The sequence below is a fragment of the Ambystoma mexicanum genome, chromosome 13, assembly GCF_040938575.1.
Source record: "Ambystoma mexicanum isolate Mex_15411 chromosome 13, UKY_AmexF1_1, whole genome shotgun sequence".
Lineage (NCBI taxonomy): Eukaryota > Metazoa > Chordata > Amphibia > Caudata > Ambystomatidae > Ambystoma > Ambystoma mexicanum.
In genome coordinates, this window is record NC_090938.1 from 234,804,587 (window position 1) to 234,820,465 (window position 15,879).

At 51.4% G+C, this 15,879-nt stretch overlaps 1 protein-coding gene across 3 annotated transcripts in view; it reads left to right on the forward strand.

The window, feature by feature from the left end:
• Positions 1 to 15,879, forward strand: part of KDM5B (lysine demethylase 5B) — a 1,291,824-nt gene that overhangs the window by 1,259,852 nt on the left and 16,093 nt on the right. The gene's annotated exons all lie outside the window — the stretch shown is intronic.

The window sequence follows — 15,879 nt, forward strand, 5'->3', positions numbered from 1 at the left end:
CCTAATACAGATTATGAATCCCGGAGAGCCCACAAACCCCCATGATGAGATTTTTGCTAAAAATCACCCAGTCTCATTGGGTTTTATTACTCAGTTTGCTCTGTGTTCAACCGAAGGCCGGTGGCTTATATTTGATTCTAGTGGGTACAGACTGTACGTAGAGAATCTTGTTTGATTCAAGTGCACAAACAAATGGTCAGGAATTGTGGAAAGCAGTTTAGTGGGAAACTGTTAAAGACGGGCATAGCTTTAGAAACACTGTGGTGTTTTTCTGATTGCAAGCTAAGTATTTGTGTCTTTGCAGTTCGAGTATATTGAACAATTTGGTTGCACTGAACATTTGTGAGGCCCCAAAGCGGTCTACATATATACGGCTCCTTTGTGTTATGTCCATTTTCCTTCTTGGGGGAAATTCTCCCCACTTTGTGAATCCCCCAGCATTTTTGCTGGACTATTGGATTTGTTGATTCTACTAAGTGGGAACCTTTTTCCACACTTTCTTTTACTCTCACCATGGGTTCCCTTTTTACCTCTTTTTGATACTTTGAGCTTCCTTTTTATTTTACCTGTGTTAACACGTTACCAGGGCAGTGGGGGACTTTTTGTCCCACCTGTATTTTATTTTGCGAGATCAGCACACCCCATCTTAAATGGAGTGGTGAGGGGAAACCTCTCCCTTTTCCACTTATCTAGGAACATTTAGTTACTGTTCCAAGTTCATCTGACTGGCTGGTGGCAGTGTACCTTTTTGCATTACTTTTTGTGGACTTCTGTTTCAGGCTGGCTTCGCAGCTGCGGAAAGGGACACAACGGTCACCATTTGCCTAAAATAGTGGCTGCTAAAGAGAATTCTTAGAAATGTGCTAAATCCCATCTACCTTAGAGACCCCCAGCTCTTTTTGCTGGACTTTTAATTTCTAATCTGAAGAGTGAGACCTTTTTACCCACACTCTCTCATGTTTGTTTGATTTGGAATGTTTATTTTGACTTTGGAGCCTGACAAACTCTACATGCATCATCTTTACATTGTGACACACATCACCTTCAGTGCAGTAGCACAGGGACGTCTTTTAGATTTCCCAAAGGTTTAAATACCTTCTCTTGGTAAAAATACTGTTTCTAAGAACAGTGAAGTGAAATCGACTTTACTTATTACATTTTGTAACTTTTTCTAGACCCAGCACACACATCTTATCATAGGGTGCTGGAGGGGTTACTTGGTATCACTTGTGTCTAGTTTCTCATGTAACATTTGTATCTTGCCCTTTCTACAATGAATGGCTGGTGGCAGGCGGTGAGGATCTATTGTAGAGTTGTTACATTGAGTGTTTGCTTTTTTTTGTTCAACTAAAAACCCTCACAAGGCTAAGCTCCACTAGAATAGCAATTGTAACATGCCTAGAATGGATAACTTTAAGCAGGAAGCCCTGCCCATTCTAACATTAGAACAACTGAAAGAAATGTGTGAAGTCAGGAATCTCCTGTTAAAGGAAAGAAAAATTAATTGATACAAGGCTGCTAGATCACCAAAGGTTGGATAGTAGGCCTGTAACTACTACTCCAGAAAATGTGGAAATTGATAATGAGGATGATTATTCTTGTCTAAATCCCACCCTCACCCCTCCCCCCCCGACTCTCCTACTGAACAAGATGCACCAGAAACCAGTCACAATGATCCTGGTGGCCCCGCCAACACTGCTTCTCTCATCTGATGTCAATGTCAGTCTCCACTGCGAGGAAGCTACCATGCCCGTACAACATGTTGTCACAGGACAAGGGGGGGGGAAACACTCCATCCGTGCCCACAAACTCTCAACTTAGCGGCCTGGCTTCTGAATTCGTAGAGTTCGGACACTTCCAACTTCCTCAGAGATGCATCGACATACTTAAGGAAGCAAGAAAGCCGAACACCAGGCATTGCTACTCCAATAAATGGAAGCGCTTCATCATCCGGTGTCATTCCAAGAGCAGCAATCCCATGGATTGCTCACACACATGTTGTCTTATACTTGACTCACCTTCTAGACTCTGGTTTGGTTTTTAATTCCCTGAAGGTACACTTAGCTGCACTTTCTGCTTACACTACATCCCAGAAAAAGATTTTGTGGTGTAAAATACCAGTTATCAAGGCTTTTATGGAAGGGGTTAAAAGACTTAATCCCCCTATTCCAAACCCAGCTCCCAGAAGGGACCTAAATGTGGGTCACACAAGACTAATGGGACCTCCCTTTGAACCTATGCATAAGGCGAGCCTTAAAGCACTCACAAGACCGTCTTCCTGGTGGCAGTCACCTCAATAAGAATAGTAAACTGCAGGCCCTTTCAGTTCTATACTGTTAGGCAAGATTGTATGCAGTACCCTTTGGGTGCACTACAACAACCCGACCACCTGGCAATAGGAACCCAACCTTTGGTACAAGTCTGTACTACACAGGTTGGTAGCGTGTTGAGCAGCCAGGCTTGTCTCAAGAGGGGTCAATGTGAGCTGTAGGGGAGTTAGAGATTCAGTGAAAAGTATCCAAATAAACTTACACACAAGATTTCTTGATTAAACAATTATTAATTTAACAGTCGGAGTAAGCCTTCTTCAGAAGGGGCAATATAACAGTAACTCTCATACACTTCAAAAATACATTCTTAAGATGTCTAAATGGGGATGACCCACAGACACTACCTACACCCTCAGGTGACTTCAATAGTTAGGTGCTGGGGACATTAATATATCACTGTTGCATTTAGAATCAGGTTTAGGAATATGTTAAAGGAAAAAAGGTTAATTAGAACACAAGAGATCACACAAATATTCTGAAGCAGGTAAGTACTTTTGGTAACCCCCAATGCAAAATTAGTTAACCCCTTCCTGGAAGGAAGACACAACACCTAAGCAGAGGAGAGAAGTCATTCAGCGAGCCAGGCCAGCTAATGTTAAATTGGCAAAAGTCAAGGTGAACTGAACCACGTCCTGCACAATGTTTTGGAAGTCTCTAGAGTAGAAGAAATTCAAAGAAAGGCCACAAGCTGATTAGGCTTGTGAGGTAAAGAAGCTGTTAGTAACTCTACAGAGGCAACCGAGACAGGTCTCCAACAAGAACAAGCAAGGTTGCACAACAAGAGGTAAGTTCTCTCAGACTTTATCTTGAAGGAAATTGCAGCAGATGACTTCTGTTCCTGTGCAACTCTGCAGATCCTGGTGTTCCTGGGCCTCAGTAGTGGGGACTAGAGGGTGGACCTCTGGGGACTCCTGCACTACAATGCGACAGTCACCGCTCGCAACTGGCAATCTTTAAACAAGTGGCACTTTGGTGTTTAAATCCTCCTAGACCTACAAGGACAATCCACTCACCCTGTCTAGTCGTACCTAGATTTAAACAAAAAAAAAAGCAGGAGGAAGTAGCTTTCCCGTCAAGGCAGCACAAGCCTGGGACCCTTTACCCATCTCACTGAGAACCAACCATTCCACATGTTCAGGCGTAACACCATAAACTTGTTGGTTTCCAACAAGTCGGGATAGCCCTTGCCCTATACTAGGTTACATGACCTCCTGACTCACATACTACATATCCTGATTTTGACATGCCACTCCTGACATATATTTCTCCAGCATGGGGTCTGGCATGGATTCACATGCTCATGAATATTCCCCGTCGTCAGGCTGGGAATCCTCGGTAAAGAAAAAACCAGTATCAGTTTCGTTTCTGATCTGTCTTTCGTAGTAATAACCAATCACTGGTCTCTGCGTCATACTGACCACAGCCAATGACTGCCCTCTACCTAAGCACCGCCTCTGGCAGCCATCTTCAGATTTTTACCGCACGTTCATGTGTTGGGATCCTCGTGCTATTGCTCTCGAGCGTTAGTGTTTTTTTTTTCGCGCTTTTTCACAAAAAAACTTCGATTCTTTCGGTCAAAAGAGCCTCAAGCTCCACCGATCCTACATCCGATCAACGGGGACCCGTGTCGGATTCATCTGTGCCCCTCAAGGGTGAAGATTTCGTCGAGCTACGCTTCGGAGGACTCCAGAAGCTTCTCAGGCCCGGTCTCGGAGATGGCCCAGGAGAAGGGAAGCTCGACGCCCGGAAAGCTGTTCAGGGTCTGCCCTGGATGCCAGCTGCAGAACGTCTTCAAGGAGGACGAACACTCTTTCTGCCTTTACTGCCTTCATGAGGACAAGACGCACGTGGAGAAGGACTGTGCGTTTTGCGGCAACATGTCGGAACGGACCATGAAGGACCGCCATCAACGTCTCGCCAACTGGCTGGAGGGTAAGAGCCCGTCTGGCGAGAAGAAGAAGAAATCCGAGCGGTCTTCTAAGACCTTTGAGGGCGCCCCGGCGACGGGGGCCCAACATAAGGCCAAGCACCGCGAGTCCGCTGGCACCGGGAGCGCCGAACGGTCGGGCTCTACGGGCGCCAGGCAGGGCGCACCCTCCCCGGCACCATCAACCACGAGCCAACGCTCTGGGTCGGGTAAGAGGAAGGCCGAGCACCCGGCGAAGCTCCTGGAGAGGGCCCCGGTCGAGCTCTAAGGCAGAGGAGGAGCGTGGCAGTGCCCCCTCCCTCAAGGATAAGGCGGTGAGCGCACCTAAGGTGGTGAAGGCCTTGATCCATCCGACCAAGCCCTCTATCGAAACGGTCGCGGCGGCCCTGGCTCAGCCTGTGGTGGCTACACCAGTGGTGGCGACCTCAGGGCCCAGAATCTCCCTGCCTCCTCGGAGGGAGTCTTCCTTTGTGCCCATCGATAGGACCCCCGTGAAACCCTCCGTGGGGAAGAAGGGGGGGGGGGCAGGGCGTCGTCGTAGATTCGGCCTCAACCTCAGAAGAGGAGCTGATCGAGGTCTTAAGCCACGGCCTAGGCGTGGAAGAAGGCCAGCCCGTCGGAATGGACCCCGACGCAGGTGACGACGACGACATCGTCGAGGATACCGACGGGGCCCCTGCTCGCCCGTCGGATTCCCCTCTGCCAGCGCCGCAAGACAACTCGGCGGCCATTTTGTTGGCCATACAGTCCTTATGCTCCGAGATAAGGACGAGGCTACCGTTACCGACGGAGGAACCTCTCCCGTCGGGGGATCCAGAACCGGGACCTTCTGGTGTTCCCCCTACCAAGAAAAGAAGGATCCATCCACCACCTCCTTTTCAACCGTCGCGCCCCGTCCAGCCCTCCTCCCCGTCCACCCGAGGGGATGATACGGGGACTGACACGGCAGCGACGGGTACGGACGACGAGGCATACGACGAGGATTTTCCGTCGTCGCCTCCCACCAGGGCTTCTCCGCCCGACGAGATCGGATCTTTCCACTCCATGATCTCCAGGGCGTCCGAGCTTTTCCAACTCTGCCCTGAGGAGAAGAAAAAGGAAGGCTTCCTTTATCAGCGGCGCGAGGCCAAGAGGAAGACGGTCCTCGCAGTGCCTCTGTTGGACGACATTTGGGATGAGGGCCTTTCCCTCCTCAAGAACCCTTCCACGACGCCAGCTAGAAGAGACCGGTACGAGAAAAAGTACTGGGTCCCGGACACGGCCCCCCTATGCCTCCGGGCGCAGCCTACCCCGGACTCCGTCGTCTCCGCGGCAGCCAGGAAGAAAGCGGGGGGGGTGCGGCCTCCACATCGACTTCCCCGCCGGACGGCGAGGGAAAGAAATTGGATGCTATGGGACGTAGAGTCATCTCGTCGGCAGCGACGACGATTAAAGCGGCCAACGCCTTGGCTATCGTGGCCCGCTACGACAGGGAGCTCTGGTACAAGATAGCTCCCCTGCTGGATTTTCTGCCGGACGACAAGAGGGCGGAGGCCCTTGAGATCCTGCAGGAAGGTGAGGTGGCGTCGGACCACGCCATCACCGTGGCGACCGACATCGCCGACACTGGGTTCCGCCAGCTGGGCAACGGCGTTTGCCTTCGACGTCGTGGATGGCTCAAAGCTACGGACTTTCGGCAGGACGTCCAGACCAGAGTCCTGGACATGCCCTTCGACGGGAACAACCTGTTTGGGAAGACAGTGGACGATTCCCTTCAGGCCATCGAGGCGGATACTGAGACGGCCAGGGCCCTTGGAGTCCTGCAGCAACGACGAACGCCCTTTCGGAGCGGCGGAGGCAAGGGCGCCTCCAAAGGTTCCGGCGGCGGTTTCGCTTCCTACCGTCAAGCGGCCCGCTCGTCGTCGCAAGAGGCCTACAGAGGACGAGGCAAGTCTAGCGGACCCCGCCGTCGTCGCCAAGGAGGTCAAGGCGGCAAGGCCGCGTCCAAGCAGGATTGAACCGGCCGTGGGGTCGGGCCCCCACCGAAGCACCCCGGTGGGAGGCCGGCTGGCGGGCTTCGTCAGCGTGTGGGAGTCCATCTCCACCGACCGTTGGGTGCTGGACGCCCTGGCCCGGGGCCACGCGCTCGAGTTTCTAAGAAGGTGCCCGCGCGTCCCCCCCGTGGCCAGGAAAGAACTTCACGTCCCTCAACTTCTCCTGGAGGTAAAGGCGATGCTCAGAAAGGGCGCCATCGAACTCGTCCCAAAGAGGCTTCGGGGTAGCGGAGTCTACTCGCGATACTTCCTCGTGAAGAAGAAGACGGGAGGATGGCGCCCCATCCTAGACCTGCGACGTCTGAACAAGTTCATCAAGGCGCAGAAGTTCCGGATGGTCACCCTCCAGCACGTCCTGGGTCAGCTGGAGGAAGGAGACTTCCTATCGTCGTTGGATTTGGAGGATGCCTACTTCCACATTCCCATCCTAAAGGGGCACCGAAAATTCCTCAGATTCGTGGTCCAAGGGCGTCATTACCAGTTCAAAGCCCTTCCCTTCGGACTACGGTCGGCACCCAGGGTATTCACCAAGTGCCTCGCACCGGTGGCGGCGCAGCTGCGCCGCGAGGGGATTCACGTCTACCCCTACCTGGACGACTGGCTCATCCGCGCCAAGACGAGGGAGCTCGCCGTGGTCCACACGGCAAGGACCGTCCAACTCCTCACGGACCTGGGATTCTCCGTGAACTACGCCAAATCCCACCTGGTGCCCGCGCAAGTCGCACTGTTTCTGGGAGCGAGGCTCGACACAGTGTCCCTTCTGGCCTCCCCGTCGGAGGAGAGGACCAGGACCATCTTGGGCAAGGTGCAACGGATGTTGGTGGCCGACGCGGCCAAGGTGAGGTCCATCAAGTCCCTCCTCGGGATGATGTCTTCCTGCATCTACCTCATTCCCATGTGCAGGCTCCGGATGCGCCCGTTGCAAGAATTCCTGGATGCGCGCTGGATCCAGACGACGGGCAGCTTCGAGGAAAGGATCAAGCTCGACGAGAGTTTCCGACGAGCGATACGGTGGTGGGGCACCCGCGCGCATCTGACGGCGGGCATGGACTTCCAGACCCCAGCCCACCAGGAGACTGTGACCACGGATGCCTCCCTGGAAGGGTGGGGAGCGCACACCGAAAATCTGCACGCAAGGGGACTCTGGCTCCCGACGGAGAAGTCCCTGCATATCAACGTCCTGGAGCTCCGTGCAGTGTTTTGGGCCCTCAGGTCCTTCCTTCCGTCCCTCAAGGGCAAGGTGGTGAGGATCTTCACCGACAACACCACCACCATGTTTTACATCAGGAAACAGGGCGGAACCAGGTCCCCAGCGCTGTCCAAGGAGGCGCAGGACCTGTGGCATTGGGCCGTCGCCCAAGGGATTTTTCTGGTGCCGTTTCATCTGGCAGGGATAAAAAACACCATCGCCGACTCACTCAGCAGGGAGCTGCGCTCGTGCCACGAGTGGGAACTACGGCAGGATCTGGTGGATCGCCTCTTCCGACGGTGGGGCACACCCCAGATCGACCTGTTCGCGACGGCGACGAACACCAAGTGCCGGAGGTTCGCCAGCAGTTTTCCCCAGACGAGGAGCATGGGCGATGCTTTCTCGTTCCCCTGGGAGGGCCTGTTCCTCTACGCGTTCCCTCCCTTGCCTCTGCTAATCCGGCTCGTCAACCAGCTCAAGAGGTCACGGTGCAGGATGATCCTCGTCGCACCTGCGTGGCCGAGGCAGATGTGGTTCCCGGACCTTCTGGACTTGTCAGCGTCCCCGCCGATCAAGCTGCCGGCGGACGCGGATCTACTCTCCAGGGAAGGAGGCGCCATCCTCCACCACGACCCGAAGTCGCTGAACTTGCAGGCCTGGCTCCTGCAGCGCTAGAGTTTGGAGGATACGACATACCGGCCGATTGCAGAGAGGTTCTTGCAAAGGCCAGGGCGTCCTCGACTCTTAAATGCTACGGACACAAATGGAAGAGGTTCTCTGTCTGGTGCCACGCACAGAAGATTAACCCTCTACGGATTATGGCTCCCCAAGTACTGCCGTACCTGCTGACGCTGGCCAAAGCTGGTCTGGCACACGCGTCCATCAAGATTCATCTTGCTGCGATCTCCCGATACACCAGAACCACGGGGCGGACGTCCTTGTGGTCTCATCGTCTGGTGAAAGAGTTCATGAAGGGACTGTTCAGATCGTTCCCGCCGGTGAAGGCTCCGGCCCCGGCGTGGGAGCTCAACGTGGTGCTGACCAAGCTCATGGGACCTCCGTTCGAGCCTCTGCACTCGGCCCCGTTGAAGTTTCTATCGTGGAAAACAGCTTTTCTTGTGGCCATCACCTCCGCACGACGAGTGGGAGAGATCCAGGCCCTTTCCTGCAAGGCCCCGTACTTGACTTTCCACGACACGAGGGTAGTGCTCAGGACGCACCCCTCCTTCATGCCCAAGGTACCGTCGGACTTCCATCTCAACGAACCCTTGGTGTTACCTGTGTTCTTCCCGTCGCCTTCATCGCCGGCTGAGAGGACTTTGCACTCGCTGGATGTAGCTAGAGCGCTGAAGTTCTACGTGGACCGCACGAAGGGTTTTCGGAAGACGTCACAACTCTTTGTGAACTTTGGACCTGTCAATCAGGGGAAGGCTCTCTCGAAGGCTTCCATCTCCAGATGGCTCTCCGGCTGTATCATGTGCTGTCACCGGTTGGCAAACCGACCGCTGCCTGGCCGTCCGAGAGCCCATTCCACCAGAGCGATCGCAGCTACCACGGCGTTCCTATCTGGTGTGCCCCTGCTGGACATATGCAGGGCTGCTACGTGGAGGTCGACGCACACCTTCACGAAATTCTACTGCGTCGACCGGGATTCCAGGGAGGAGTCCAGAGTCGGCCAAGCAGTGCTGCGCAACCTGTTCGCCTGAGGTGAGCCTGGTGAGGAGGTAAGATGCTTAATGTTGAGTTGATGTGATGCTTAATGTTGAGCCTTTGCCACCTCCCGTGGTTGTGCATGTGTGTACTGCTATGTATTCTTTATTCATGAGCATGTGAATCCATGCCAGACCCCATGCTGGAGAAGGAACAAGTTACTTACCTGTAACTGTTGTTCTCCAGCATGGGTCTGGCATGGATTCACATGCGAACCCTCCCGCCTACCCCTCTGCGGCTCTTCACTTGGTCATACTGCCACTTCACGTGCTTCCAAATCTGAAGATGGCTGCCAGAGGCGGTGCTTAGGTAGAGGGCAGTCATTGGCTGTGGTCAGTATGACGCAGAGACCAGTGATTGGTTATTACTACGAAAGACAGATCAGAAACGAAACTGATACTGGTTTTTTCTTTACCGAGGATTCCCAGCCTGACGACGGGGAATATTCATGAGCATGTGAATCCATGCCAGACCCATGCTGGAGAACAACAGTTACAGGTAAGTAACTTGTTCCTTATTCTCCGTTTACCCCTTCCTGTGCCACTTACCTTACTCAGCACATTATTATATTGCAGCCGTTGTACATAGATTTCCACTATTACTCTTTGCACAATATGTAGAAATGCTCTTGTATAAACTGTATTTCTGAGGCTTGTGGAATCTGCTTGGATCACATGCTGTGCATAGGCCGACATCTAGTGGAAGCTGCGGAGTATTAGTTTGTTTTTCGAAACTGGAAAAGGGGCGTCGAACTAGGGCGTGCCAGTAATACTATTCCCTAGTGTGTGACGTCCACTGTACCCATGATCCCTCATGCGTGTAGGACCCTCAGAATGGTTTTTTCTGCCATACTGTCGGACGCATATTGCGGAGTTCCTTTGGCATTTGCCAATTATACCTAAATATTAGATTTTCCCCGTTATCTTCCATCCTACGCCGAAGTTCGACGTCAGCGAAGATCGAGGGAACCGGCTGTCGAAAACTACACGACGGACCTTGGGCCTTGGAAGGCCTCTGGCCTCGGCCCTGTACAAGTAGGGAGAAAGGGGGTGGTCATAACTTTCCCACATTTATTTCCTACATATACACAGCCCGCTGCCAGATTTACACATATGGAGAGTACGCCTTTCAAATTCTGCCCCTAGTGTAACAGGAAGTTTACCTGGGTAGATGAGCACAGTACGTGCAATCTGTGTCTCCCACAAGACCACCCCGAGGCTACGTGTTGAGTTTGTAAGCTCTTCAAGCCAAAAACACTTTAGAACCGCTCGAAGCGCTGGGGCCCACTATGCCAGGCAGCTAGAGGCCATGGATGTCGATGGGTTGTTCAGCGATGGCAGCAACGCAGCCGTATCGGAAAGCGAGGGCAGAGGGGTGACGTCAGACACCCACGCGCAAGCCCCCGACCTCGAGGACTGGCCAGTGGCCCAGTTATGGGGACAACACCCGGCAGCTGAAGCGCAACCCACACCACTTCCTATAAACACATCAGCCCAAGCCGTGACTCGACACCCATGTTGAGCAATCGGCAACGGAAGGCACCGAGAGAGCGGTCCAACGATTCCGTGTCCTCTGGGCGTTCCCGTTCGCCACATGACAAAGACAAACCGTCTGCGGTTGAAAAAGGTGCCGCACTCCCAATAGTTCTGGAGACTCGATCGTCAGATGATTCCGACCTCTATGCTCCCAAGTCAAAGCGCATAGCGTCTACTCCAGAGATTCGGCGCCATCCATCTACTACCTCCGAACCTCGACGCGAAGTATTGAAACCTTTGGAAACCCCTAAAGCCTCCAGAAAACATTCCTCTAGTCACAGGAAGAGGGGGTTCAACAACACAAACCTTCAGAACACCATAAGGAAAAACAGAAGGCTCTTTAAGTAATAGGGAAGTCCAAGGTCCCCGACACTACTCCTAATAGTATAATTGTCCCTCCCACTCCTCATGATATGGGCATGGATGAGGAACCAGAACATGAGAGGTTTATTCCCAGTTCCAGGGAATGGAACTCAGCTGATAGTGATGAAAAGGATGTCATTTATGGCAGACTTCTATGAGAAAGACCCTAACTATTTTCATAGTTATGCTAACACCCCCGCTACCTCTGCCCCTTCGGGGTCCAAGGACTCTCAGCCCCCGGCTTAAAGACTCTGCTCTAAGGTACACTCAGAGTTTGGTCACAGACCCTTTGGTGGTTGAATCGCACCACCCTGAATCATATTGCGAGGAGACAGAACCACGAATGGTAGATGACCAGACAGGGGTATCTTATTATGGGGATGACTAGGACCAGGAGGAGGATGAGGCTGAAGCCTACAATCTCGACTCCCCTATTCCTAAAGACCCTCCAGTGCTTGATTCACTGGTAGATAACCAGCCACTCCTCAACGAGGTACTAGCTAAGGCAGCAGCCTATTTCCATATCGACACACAGGGTGTGCAAGAAGATGGGGATTTCGCGGAAGAGAGCCTAGGAGACAAAAGAGCCATTACCCAGGCTATTCTTGTATTAAAATCTATCCAATTTAGGATTGATCCCTCGCTGGTAACCCCAAATCTGACTTGTGCAGTTAATCCACGAGTCGAAAAATTATTTTGTGCTGCACCATCTGATCCAATGTACATTAGGGGTCAATTAAAACCCGACTCCCTGGTAGTTACAACCACCAGAAAGAGGGCAAGTACACCTCTTGCTTCTTCTGAAGCACCCCCCGATAAAGAGAGCAAAAAAATATACTCTCTAGGTAGGAAAGTGACTTCCGCTTCTACCCATCAGGCACGCATCACCAACAATGCCACTCTTTTGGCAAGTTGTAACTGCCATCTATAGGAAGAGGTAGCTGCCTTAGTATCCTCCGCACCTGAGCCCCTAAAAGGCCAGTTGGCCCAAATTGCAGCAGACGGAAGGTCTGTATCTGGATGCTTCCTTAACACAAATTTTGATGCAGCAGATAATGCTGGAAGATTGATAGCCGAAGGCACAGTAATAAAACGCTTTGCTAAGGCAGTCGGGGTTCAAACCTGAGACCCAAGCCACGCTTATAGACATGCCGGTAGAGCCGAACGTTCTGTTCGGCAAGTCAGTGGAGGGGGCACTAAAGACAGCTAAAGAGGAGTACGAGACCCTAAAATCTCTCGGCCAACTCACAAACCCTCAGGTCAGAGGGGAAATAATAATTTTAGTCGCTTTCGTGGCCAAGGCTCCCAGAGGGGTTCCAACTACTACCAAAATCAAGGAACCTCATGGGGCAACAATCAGTTCCAGACATCACAGGGTTTCACCAGAGGCCAGCGCAGGGCTGCACTAGGGGTAGAAGCAGCCCCGCTAGAGGTGGTATGCCACCCAGTAAACAGTGACTTTCCGCTTTGGGACCCCTCCCATGCACCCCCAGTAGGGGGGCGCATTTTCACCTTCACCCACGCATGGGAGGGGATAACTTCGGACAGATGGGTGCTGCCCAGTGTCCACAGGATACTGTATAGAACTATTAGCGCGCCCCCACGACCATCCTCCAAGACAAAAGGTACTGGTTGGAGCACCAGAAAATCCTACTCGAGGAGATCGCCACTCTACTAGCAAAGGACGCCATAGAACTTGTCCCGGGTAAACAGGGGTATTTTTTAACCTACTTCCTTATGCCAAAAAAAAAACTAACTCCGCCCAGTATTAGATTTGCGCCCTGCAAACAATTGTCAAGTCACAAAAATTCTGCATGACTACACTGCAAGAGGTAATCCCCCACTAAAAAAGGGGATTGCATGGCAACATTGGATATGAAAGATGCCCTTCTTCATACTTCAATGTTCCCAGCGCACAGAATATTCTTGCATTTCAAAATAAACAACCAGCACTACCAGTTCAAGGTGCTGCCCTTCGGTATAGCCTCAGGTCCAAGGGTATTCACCAAAGTGATGGCGGCGCACCTACGCAGGGAGGCAATCCCAGTGTACCCTTACCTGGACGACTGGCTCATCACAGGGGAAACCCACGTAATTTGCAGACTAAACATTCAAAGAACAATCAACCTCGTCTTCCAATTGGGCTTCTCGATCAACGAGAAAAAATCAAGCCTGGTGCCAAGTACCTCAAAACAGTTCCTAGGAGCTGTCCTAAACACCCAAGAGGGGTTGGCCTTTCCATCAGAGGAACGAAATCGGAATCTGTTGCTGCAAATTCCTCTGTTTGGTCGCCAAATAAGGGTGTGCAAAGCGATGCGTTTGCTAGGCATGATGGCATCTTGCAGTTACATGGTTCCCAATGCGCGCCTGCGACCCATCTTAAGAAGGGGAAACCCTTCTACGATCCAGAGATACAGGCCGTTGTCACAACAGACGCCTCCCTAGCAGGGTGGGGAGCCCACTATCTTCACCATAAAGCTCAGGGTCTCTGGTCTCACACAGTGGCTCAGAACCACATCAATCTGCTAGAACTTCTGGCAGTCTTCAGAGCACTTGGAACATTCAAACCCCTCCTATCCAACCTGTCAGTGCAGATCCTAACAGGCAGCACAACAGCAATGTTTTATTTAAACAAACAAGGGGGCACTCGTTCGCCAAATCTGTCCAAGCTTGCCCAGATAATTTGGAGATGGGCACTCAAACGGAAGATTTACCTGTCGTCCCAAGGGATCTCAACTTGCTAGCGGATGCTCTGAGCATTGATCACCTCCCAGAAGAACACGAGTGGACACTACACGAAGAGGTCGTGGGAGACCTCTTCTCTCAGTGGGATGTCCCCACTATAGACCTATTCGCCACAAGCGAAAACAGGCAATGCCCAGACTTCGCAGCCAGGCTCCAAGGGGAACGCCCTATGGATGAATTGGTCAGGGATGTTTGCCTATGCTTTTCCACCAACCCCTCTGATGAGGAAGGTGGTGAACAAGATCCACAGGGAACCGATGACACTCATCCTAGTTGCTCCATATGTGGGCGAGACAACCGTGGTATCCACACCTACGCAAACTGGCGGTGTGCGACCCCATCAAACTCCAGTGCCGGTACAACCTACTCTCCCGGCATGAGGGGCTAACGGTGCATCCTCCGCCCAACTCAATGAAGGCTCCTGAAGTCAGTTTGGACATATTTACTCCAGAGATGTATGGATATCTTGAAAGAGTCAAGAAAACCTAACACAAGGCACTGTTACTATGACAAATGGAGACGATTTTTTATTTGGTGCCAGAATAAGCAAATCACCCCAGTTGATTGTACTCCTTCTAATGTTGTCACCTATATGCTCCACCTATTGGATGCAGGGTTCGTATTTAACTCACTTAAAGTGCACCTGGCAGCTTTATCAGCCTATACCACTTCCCATAACAAGGTGTCATGGTGGAAAGTGCCAGTTATCAAAGCATTTATGGAAGGGGTAAAGAGACTCCACCCTCCAATTTCTAACCCACCACCAGGTTGCGACCTTAATGTGGTAATTGCTAAGCTCATGGGACCCCCCTTTTAAGCCCATGCACAAATCTAGTCTCAAACACCTGACTTATAAAACTGCCTTCTTAGTAGCCATCACCTCCATAAGAAGAGTCAATGAAATTCAAGATCTGTCAGTGCAGGATCCTTTCTTTACTGTTCATAAGGATAAACTGGTTTTACACACTTACCCTAGGTTTGCACCGAAGTTAATTTCCAAATTCCATGTTAACCAGTCTATTGAGCTACTAGCCTTTTTCCAAGAACCCAATAGCTATGCACAGGTGAAACTCCACATACTAGATGTGAGGAGGGTGGTCCTCTACTATGTAGACAAGACCAGACCGCTAAGAAAAACAGATCAGCTGTTCGTATCCATAGCTCTAGGCAGAGGAGATCGCATCTCTAAAAATGGCATCTCTAGGTGGATAGTCATATGTATCCAACTGTGCTATTCCCTTTCAGATAAAACACTGCCTTTTACGCCAAGAGCCCACTCTACAAGAGGTACTGGAGCCACTCTGGCTTTCATTGCAAATGTACCCCTTGACAGCATTTGCAAAGCAGCTACATGGAGCTCTATTCATACCTTTTCTAGGCACTACCGCATTGACACTCATTCCAAGACAGATACTCAAGTCAGACAAGCGGTTCTAAGACATTAGCTCGCTCATGAACCTTCTCACATCCCTCCTCCTTCATCTAACAATGCTTGCTAATCTATGCACAGCATGTGATCTAAGCAGATTCCACAAGCCTCAGAAGGGATACATTACTCACTGTAATCGTATTTCTGATGCTTAGATTCACATGTGCCCGCCCTTCCTCCCCTCTGAGAGAAGGTGAAGGTGCTCTGCAGCTTCCACTAGATGTCGGCCTATGCACAGCATTTGAATCTAAGCAGATACAAGCATCAGAAATACGATTACGGGGAGTAATGTATCGCATATCTGTTTTATATTGCATCTACTGTAACAAAGCTAAAAGTAACTGTAACCAAGCTAAAAGTATACTTGTATCCTCTCTGCTAAAGGCGCCCGGATACCTTTGGGTCCGGTGCGCCATACAAATAAATAAACACATCCCACCACCATCATTTCTGGGTACTGCTCGCTAGTCTATGCACAGCATGTGATTCAAAGTAGATTCACAAGCATCAGAAGACATGCATTACTGTTAGGCAAGATTGTATGCAGTACCCTGTGGGAGACTGCACCAGCCTTGTCCTCTTGCAAATAGTTAACCCAGCCTTTGGTATAAGCATGTA